Raw genomic sequence first — 8,592 nt, 5'->3', positions numbered from 1 at the left:
GCGTTGATTCATTTTTTTTTTTTTGCTTGTTTCCCAAGGTGACCATCTTGGCATTTGTCAAGAGGGTTGAGAGTGCCCAAAGAGATCGCTTACAGCAGCATCACCCTGAAAGAGCCCTATCTCTTCTCTTCTCTGAGGCTAAGAAGGGTTGGGCCTAGTTAGTACCTGGATGGGAGATGGCGTTGGAATACTAGGTGCCGTATTCTTCTTTTTATGTTGTTGACATTGACCTGTTTTTTTTCGCTTGTATCTCAAGGTGACTATCTTGGCATTTGTCAAGAGGGTTGAGAATGCCCAAAGAGATTGCCTATGGGCACATAACCCTGAAAGCACCCGATCTCCTCTGATCTCAGAAGCTAAACAGGGTTGGGCCTTGCTAGTACCTGGATTGGAGACCACCTGGGAATACTAGGTGCTGTAGGCTTCTTTTTATGTTGTTGGCCTTGACCTGTTTTTTTTTTCACTTGTTTCCCAAGGTGACCATCTTGGCGTTTGTCAAGAGGGTTGAGAGTGCCCGAAGAGATCACCTACGGCCCCATCACCCTGAAAGCGCCCAATCTCGTCTGATCTTGAATGCTAAACAGTGTCGGGCCTGGTTAGTACCTGGATGGGAGACCGCCTGGGAATACCAGGTGCCATAGGCTTCATTTTTATTTATTTAGTAGTATGCGACATACAATGCAAAGGCAACTTCACAGAATGTGTGATACAAATAGTTACAAACAAACGATAATATTGCATGGATATCAGAGCCAATGGTAAGAAATTCGAGGAGAATAGCACGTGTACAGCTTTGCGGTCATATGAAGATGAGATTAAAGCTCCATCTCGTTGGGATCCTCTACCACTTAAAATATTATTGACACTAGCCCTGCTACCCTCGAAGAGTTTAGATATCCATAGATAGGGGAAGAGTATTGTGTAGTAGTCAAATGGGGTCGGAACATACCATTTTCTTTTCCCTTTTTTGAGTTAAGAAGGGAAATAGTAGAACTGAAAGGAGGGAGAAGGGGAAAGAGAAGATTGGGGAAGGAAATGGCAGAAAAGGAAAATAAGGGGTAAGGGGGTGTCGTGGGTAGAGTGGATAGGGTGGGGTCCCCTCCCAGGGAGCAAGAGACGCCCTCGGCTCACCAGCTCATCAGCTGTCCAACGTTTGGAATAGCGATCTTGTGGATGAGTCTCAGGACAGGCTGCCAGAATGTTTGTAATTTAGGGCATTCCCAAAAAATTTGGAGAATGGTGCCAGCCTGTTGCCCACAGCGACAGCAGCGGTCAGATTGACCGGGGAATATTTTGGCCAACACCACCGGTGTACGATACCAGCGTGTGATCAGCTTATATGAGATCTCCTGATATTTACTGCAGAGTGACGACTTATGGGCGAAAAAGAGTATTCTGTCCTTCTGTGGTTTGGAGAATGTAGTTTGTAAGTCCCTTTTCCATTTAGCTAGGAAGGGTGGATCCGTGGAGGATTGTGCGTCTGTCAGGATTTGGTAGGACCTAGAGAGGGAACCACGAATTGGGCCATCATCCAGGCAAAGTTCCTCGAAGGGGTGGAATTGTCTAGAGAAGAACGAATGGTTAGGTAGTGATCTGAGGAAATGGATTAGCTGTCTAGCTCTCCAGCTATCCATTGCAACAGGTACTTGCTCTAGCAGTATGGTCCCCATGGGAATCAAGCCCGTGGGTCCAAGAAATAGGGCTGCTCTCAGAAGCCCTTTCGGGGCTTGCCTGGTAAAGGCCTGGTCAGACAGGCCCGGAGGGAATCTAGGATGTCCAATAATTGGGGTCATAGGAGAAGGGAAGTTAGTCAGGTGGGAAAGGTGAAAATACTATCCATCTCGGCGAGCGAGAGGCCAATTAACGGGTGAGTAGTCACACAGGGCTCCAATGGCCTCCCCGCCCAAGGCAGACCAGCCAGTGGAACCCACGCCATCTCCTGCTCTAGCTTGACCCATAGCTTCAGTTCCCCACGCCGGTGTCTTATCACATATGGTCCCCCATCGCATATTGTCCGCTGTGTACTGCGCATCGCAGTACACAGCAACACAGATTCTGAAAATTGCCGAGCATGAACGGCGCCTGCGCACTGAGTCCAGGTTCTATCCCCACTATCCAAGTGGACACAGAGTAAGAATATAAAAGAGCCGAGCGCAGCGAGGCCGAACCCGAAGCGCGGCGAGCGAACCTCGCCTACGAGGGGCCCTCTAATATTCACAACCCTATGTCCGCTTGGATGGTGGGGCTACCACCTCCACTCACCGTGCAGGCGCCGTTCAGCTTCGGAGATTTTCCGAAGCTTCGTCGTCTCCGTACTGCGCATGCGCAGTACGGCGCAGACACTATATCATGGCCGGACAGTATATGGCAGAACACCGGCACCAGTCAACCACCGGTGTCATGTGCGTTGCTGTGTAATATAGAGCAGGGTCCGGGAAGCCAATACCTCCCCTCAATTTCGGTCGCAATAGCATTGCCCTACCAATACGCATATGTTTTCTTCTTGGCTTCTTTTTATGTTGTTGGCTTTGACCTGTTTTTTTTAGCTTGTTTCCCAAGGTGACCATCTTGGCCTTTGTCAAGAGGCTTCAGAGTGCCCAAAGAGAGTGCCTACGGCCAAATCACCCTGAAAGAGCCCAATCTCATCTGATCTCAGAGGCTAAGCAGCGATGGGCCTGGTTAGTACCTGGATGGGAGACAGCTTGGGAATACCAGGTGCCGTAGGCTTCTCATTGTGTTGTCGGCGTTGACCTGTTTTTTCCCCCTTGTTTCCCAAGGTGACCATCTTGGCATGTGTCAAGAAGGTTGAGAGTGCACAAAGAAATTGCCTAGGAGCACAACACCCTGAAAGCGCCCAATCTCGTTTGGTCTCAGAGGCAAAGCAGGGTTGGGCCTGGTTTGTACCTGGATGGGAGACCGCCTGGGTTTTCCAGATGCCACAGGCTTATTTTTATGTTGTTGGTGTTGACCTGTTTTTTTCGCTTGTTTCCCAAAGTGATCATCTTGGCATTTGTCAAGAGGGTTGAGAGTGCCTAAAGAGATCGCTTACAGCCGCATCACCCTGAAAGCACCCTATCTCTTCTGATCTCAGAGGCTAAGAAGGGTTGGGCCTAGTTAGTACCTGAATGGGAGACGGCCTTGGAATACCAGGTGCCGTATTCTTCTTTTTATGTTGTTGGTGTTGACCTGTTTTTTTTCGCTTGTTTCCCAGGGTGACTATCTTGGCATTTTTCAAGAGGGATGAGAGTGCCCAAAGAGATTGCCTATGGGCACATCACCCTGAAAGCGCCTAATCTCCGCTGATCTCAGAGGCTAGAAAGGGTCGCGGCTTGTTAATACCTGGATGGGAGACCGCCTGGAAATACTAGGTGCGGTAGGCTTCTTTTTATGTTGTTGGCGTTGACTTGTTTTTTTTGTTTGTTTCCCAAGGTGACCATCTTGGCGTTTGTCAAGAGGGTTGAGCATGCCTGAAAAAATCTACTATGGCTGCATCAGCCTGAAAGAGCCAAATCTCATTTGATCTCAGAGGCTAAGGCTGCGTACACACGGGCGGACTGTTCGTCCAACTTTGTCCGCTGAACAGTGTTTCAGCGGACAGTCCGCTCGTGTGTGGGCTTCAGCGGACAGTTTCAGCGGACAGTCTAACGAACAAAGTTTTTCGGAATTTCCGTAAGACTGTCCGCTGAAACTTGGTTTGAGCGGACAGTCCGCTCATGTGTAGGCTTATTCGTCAAACTAAGTTCCGCGCATGCTCAAAAAGGATTTACACGCCGAAGGTTGCATTGCAGTGTATAGGACTTCGAATCTCTCGTCCCGTCGTACGTGCCGTTCACGTCATCGCGCAAGTTTTCAGCGGACTGTTCGTTTGTCGTGTGTGGTCCAGTCCGCTCATGCAAATTTTGAATGGACTGTTTGTCAAACTGTTTGACGAACCTAGTTGGGCGAACAGTCCGCCCGTGTGTACGCGGCCTAAGCAGGGTTGGGACCTGGTTAGTACCTGGATGGGAGACCGCCTGGGATTTCTCGATGCCATAGGCTTTTTTTTTAAGTTGTTGGCATTGACTTATGTTTTTTTTTTTGTTTTATTCATTTATTAAGTATAAGTAGAACAACATAAATATAACAGTCAACCATACAGCATGACCCAGGGTCACAATTACATGGTAACAAAAAATAGGCTGCCAAATAACTCTGGGTTCTCAGAGGGGAGTCCTAGAGTTTCATGCAGAAAAGAGAGAAACCCCACCTCCGACATGTAGTACAGTATAACTAATGCAGCTCCGTTCGGACAAATGTAATCATGGAGAACAACTGGGACCACAGCGAGCCAGCTTATCATGACCTATGTGAACCAGAGTAAAATATGAGCCGGTCGTGTCCAGAACCCTGGGGTTCTTCTGGGTCCCAAAGGCTAGTAAGGAGACAAGGCATAGTGAAAAGGGAGGACGGGGGAAGAAGAGAGTGCAAAGACGGAGAGAGAGGAGGGGGGGGGGGGGGATGGCGGCGGGGAAAAAAAGAAAAATAAAGACAAAAAGGGAGAGGGGGGGAATGCCACCCAGGGCAGACTTGGCCTACGTAGGTAAACGTTAGATGTTCAGTCGTTTTCTGGGACGGGGCGCTGCTCACCTCCCAAATGTAGTCTCAAGTACCAGTAAAATACCTCCAGGGCCTCCATGTAACACTAAATGCCTCTTCAGTGTTGTGAAGGGTGGGGGTCAATTCTTCCATCCGGAGAATATGATTGACTTTGGAATACCACAGCACCTTGGATGGGGGCTGAGGCTGCCTCCACAGTGTGGGAATGCAGGCCCGTGCGGCGTTCAGGAGTTGCATCGTGAGGGTTTTTTTGTATTTTCGAACAGGCTGTTTGGTCAAGTGTAGAAGGCACGCTGCTGGGTTGTCTGCGATATCTACATTTCTGAGAGTTTTTATCGTCCCGGTCACCTCCACCCAAAAGTTCCTCAAGGCCGGGCATGCCCATAAAATGTGTCCCATGGTCCCCGTATCTGAATTGCACCTCCAACAAACATCCGGAATCGATGTATTCATTTTATTCAGAAGGTATGGGACTCTATACCAGCGTGAGACTATCTTGTATCCTGATTCTTGATATTGGTTTGCGATGGAAGCTTTATGTACTAATGTCAGGATCTTCCCTATCTGTTGTGGGGTAAATGTGATGCCAAAGTCCCTCTCCCATTTGTGGATAAATGGTGGGGTCGACTCCTCCTCCTGACTACTTAATAGGTTGTAGAGGAGGGAGAGGGTGTGTCGCACAGGTTCCTTTTTGTGACAGATGGATTCATAGGGCGTCAGGTCTCTAGGAGTGTAGGGGGCCCTTTGTATGGCCAAAAGAAAGTGACGAAGTTGATAAGCACTAAACAAGTCAAGCGGAGGGTCAGAAAGCTCGGCGACAGTTTGCGTGGTCGGGAGCCCTCCTGAGGGCCACACGTCTCCCAGACGCTGTTTCCCCACCACTGTCAACTGTCACAGTTTCTTGTTGGTAAATCCCGGTGGGAAGTCTGGATTACCTATAACCGGAGTCATTGGTGATGGCAGGGGAGAAATGTGTGTGCAGAGGAACAACCTCCGCACAACAGCCAACGTAGCTCCCACTACGGGGTGATCTCTGAGGTCTTTTGGTAGGGTGGACAGGAGCCACGGGGAGGTCAATAGGGGAATGGATCCATCCTCAATCTCCATCTCCACCCACTGCTTGTGTGGGCCATTACAATGCCAATCAACGACTCTCGCTAGCAGAGTCGCTCTGTTGTATTGTCTCAGATCTGGGAGACCCAGACCCCCCTTGTCCTTTGGTCTGGCAAGCAATTGCAAAAGGGCTCTGGGCGGTTTGCGCACCCAAATAAAGTCCCGGAGCAGCACCTGCAGTTGTCTGAAAAAAATTGGGGGTAACCGGATCGGTAATGTCTGGAACAAGTATAAGATCCGCGGGAGGGCCGTCATTTTGAATGCATTACAGCGCCCGAACCAGGTCAGTGTTAAAGCATGCCAGTTTCCCAAATCAGATTTCAGTCTATTCAGGAGAGGGACAAAATTAAGCGGGTACAATTGCGCTAAATCCGCTGCGATGTCAACGCCCAGGTAACGTATAGATTTTTCAGCTCAGTAGAATGGGAAAGCGGAGCGTAGCCTCTTGGCCTCACCATCCGGGACCGATATATTCAATACAGCCGACGGTGCAATTGATTTGTTTGATTGATAGTTTGATAGGCTGCCGTATCGCCGGAGAGCCGCGAGTATATTGGGAAGCGAAATGTGTGGATTGGAGACGAAAAAAATTAGATCGTCAGCGTACGCCGCAATTTTGTGGTGTGCCCAGGGTTTGGATATACCAGTAATATTCGGGTCATTCCGAACGTGACACATAAGTGGTTCCAGTGTCAGAATAAAAATTAGGGGAGACAGAGGGCACCCCTGTCTCGTCCCATTAGTGATGGGGAAAGAGTCCGAGCACTCTGAAAGCACCCAATCTCGTCTGATCTTGGAGGCTAAGAAGAGTCAGGCCTGGTTAGTACCTGGATGGGAGACCACCTGGGAATACCAGTTATTGTAGGCTTCTTTTTATGTTGTTGGCGTTGATTCGTTTTGGTTTTTTTTCGCTTGTTTCCCAAGGTGACCATCTTGGCATTTGTCAAGAGGGTTGAGAGTGCCCAAAGAGTTAGCTTACAGCAGCATCACCCTGAAAGAGCCCTATCTCTTCTCATCTCTGAGGCTAAGAAGGGTTGGGCCTAGTTAGTCCCTGGATGGGAGATGGCTTTGGAATACCAGGTGCCGTAGTCTTCTTTTTATGTTGTTGACATTGACCTGTTTTTTTGCCGCTTGTTTCCCAAGGTGACTATCTTGGCATTTGTCAAGAGGGTTGAGAGTGCCCAAAGAGATTGCCTATGGGCACATAAGCCTGAAAGCGCCCGATCTCCTCTGATCTCAGAGGCTAAACAGGGTCGGGCCTTGCTAGTACCTGGATTGGAGACCACCTGGGAATACTAGGTGCTGAAGGCTTCTTTTTATGTTGTTGGCGTTGACTTGTTTTTTTTTTTTGTTTGTTTACCAAGGTGACCATCTTGGTGTTTGTCAAGAGGGTTGAGAGTGCCTGAAGAGCTCGCCTATGGCCACATAACCCTGAAAGCACCAGATCTCGTCTGATCTCAGAGACTAAACAGGGTCGGGCCTTGTTAATACCTGGATGGGAGACCAGTTGGGAATACTAGGTGCTGTAGACTTCTTCTCATGTTGTTGGCGTTGACTTGATTTTTTTTTTTGTTTCCCAGTGCCTGAAGAAATCTCCTACGGCCACACCACCCTGAAAGAGCCCAATCTCATCTGATCTCAGAGGCTAAGCTGGGTTGGGACCAGTTTAGTACCTGGATGGGAGACCGCCTGGGATTTCCAGATGCCGTAGGCTTCTTTTTATGTTGTTGCCGTTGACCTATTTTTTTCCGCTTGTTTCCAAGCTGACCATCTTGGTGTTTGTCAAGAGAGTTGAGAGTGCCTGAAGATATTGGCTACGGCCACATCACCCTGAATCTGTTCCATCTCATCTGATCTTGGAGGCTAAGCAGGGTCGGGCCTGGTTAATGCCTGGATGGGAGACCGCCTGGGAATACCAGGTGTCATAGGCTTCTTTTTTTTTCAAATATAATTTTTTCTGCAAATAGGGGAAGACGGTCCCCCGAGTACATAATGCAACAGAGAAATACAGAGCAAAAAGCAGCTGAACAATACCTGATACAGGTATATTTGCAACTGTTAGTCTGCCTTCCATCAATCACAATGATTCGAGGCACGGATAAAGTACTGTACCAAGATGCAGGGTCACACAAACCCCAGGTCCCTCCAGCATAATCCATCCAGAGGAGGGGGGTGGGGCCGTCATTCCCAATTTTCCACTCTTTCCAAAAGAGAGAGGGGGTGGAGGGGGTGAGAGATAGGGGAGTAAGGCAGAAAAGAGAACGGTTGAAAGATCAGAAAAGGAGAAGAGGGGACGAGACACGATGGCAGCCACTGTCCAAGGGGCCAGTCAAGGAAAGCTCAGAGCACTAAGGCGATAGCAGGCGACATCCTTCCAGCGAGAATATAAAGGTATTCCAGATGTCCCAGGTTTGTTTAAAAAATTCTTGTTTACCTTGTGATGTGAGGATCAAGTCCTCCATTTTTTTTAATGTCCTCTATTTTCCTAAGCCAGTGAGTAATGAAAGGGGGGAACATTTTTTCCAATAGAGAGGGATGCAGGATTTCGCCGCATTTATCACATGCCGTAAAATTGATTTTTTTGTACTTTTTAATGGGAATCTGTGAATGGTGCAAGAGAAAGAATGCAGCCTCTTCCTGGATGGAGAAGTCTGTGAATTTTTGTGTTATGCATCAGATCTCTGTCCAGAAGTCCACCAAGCTGGGGCAGGACCAAAAAATGTGCAGCAACGTGCCCTCTTCTTCTCCACACCTCCAGCATATGTTCGAGGAAGAGGGGAAACATTTCTGCAGCTTTGATGGTGTCAAATACCACCTGGTGAGAAGTTTAAAATTCGTCTCCTGTATCTTCGTGCACAGCGACATTTTGAGAGCCAAAGTGAT

General features: G+C 48.6%; 6 pseudogenes; all 6 read left to right on the top strand.

Annotated features, from left to right (window-relative positions):
* Window positions 1–305: 305 nt before the first annotated feature.
* LOC143931085 (5S ribosomal RNA) lies at window positions 306–424 on the top strand (annotated as a pseudogene).
* A 101-nt stretch (window positions 425–525) lies between these two features.
* Window positions 526–644, top strand: LOC143932283 (5S ribosomal RNA; annotated as a pseudogene).
* Window positions 645–2,608: 1,964 nt separating this feature from the next.
* Window positions 2,609–2,727, top strand: LOC143931055 (5S ribosomal RNA; annotated as a pseudogene).
* Window positions 2,728–7,122: 4,395 nt separating this feature from the next.
* LOC143931836 (5S ribosomal RNA) lies at window positions 7,123–7,241 on the top strand (annotated as a pseudogene).
* Window positions 7,242–7,303: 62 nt separating this feature from the next.
* LOC143931889 (5S ribosomal RNA) lies at window positions 7,304–7,423 on the top strand (annotated as a pseudogene).
* Window positions 7,424–7,521: 98 nt separating this feature from the next.
* Window positions 7,522–7,640, top strand: LOC143932167 (5S ribosomal RNA; annotated as a pseudogene).
* Window positions 7,641–8,592: the final 952 nt, after the last annotated feature.

This window comes from Lithobates pipiens, unplaced genomic scaffold (assembly GCF_037356315.1).
Source record: "Lithobates pipiens isolate NorthernLeopardFrog02 unplaced genomic scaffold, aLitPip1_a1.2 Scaffold_25, whole genome shotgun sequence".
NCBI classification, from domain to species: domain Eukaryota; kingdom Metazoa; phylum Chordata; class Amphibia; order Anura; family Ranidae; genus Lithobates; species Lithobates pipiens.
Note: the sequence above shows the minus strand (reverse complement) of the source record. Positions and strands in the feature narration are given on the sequence as shown.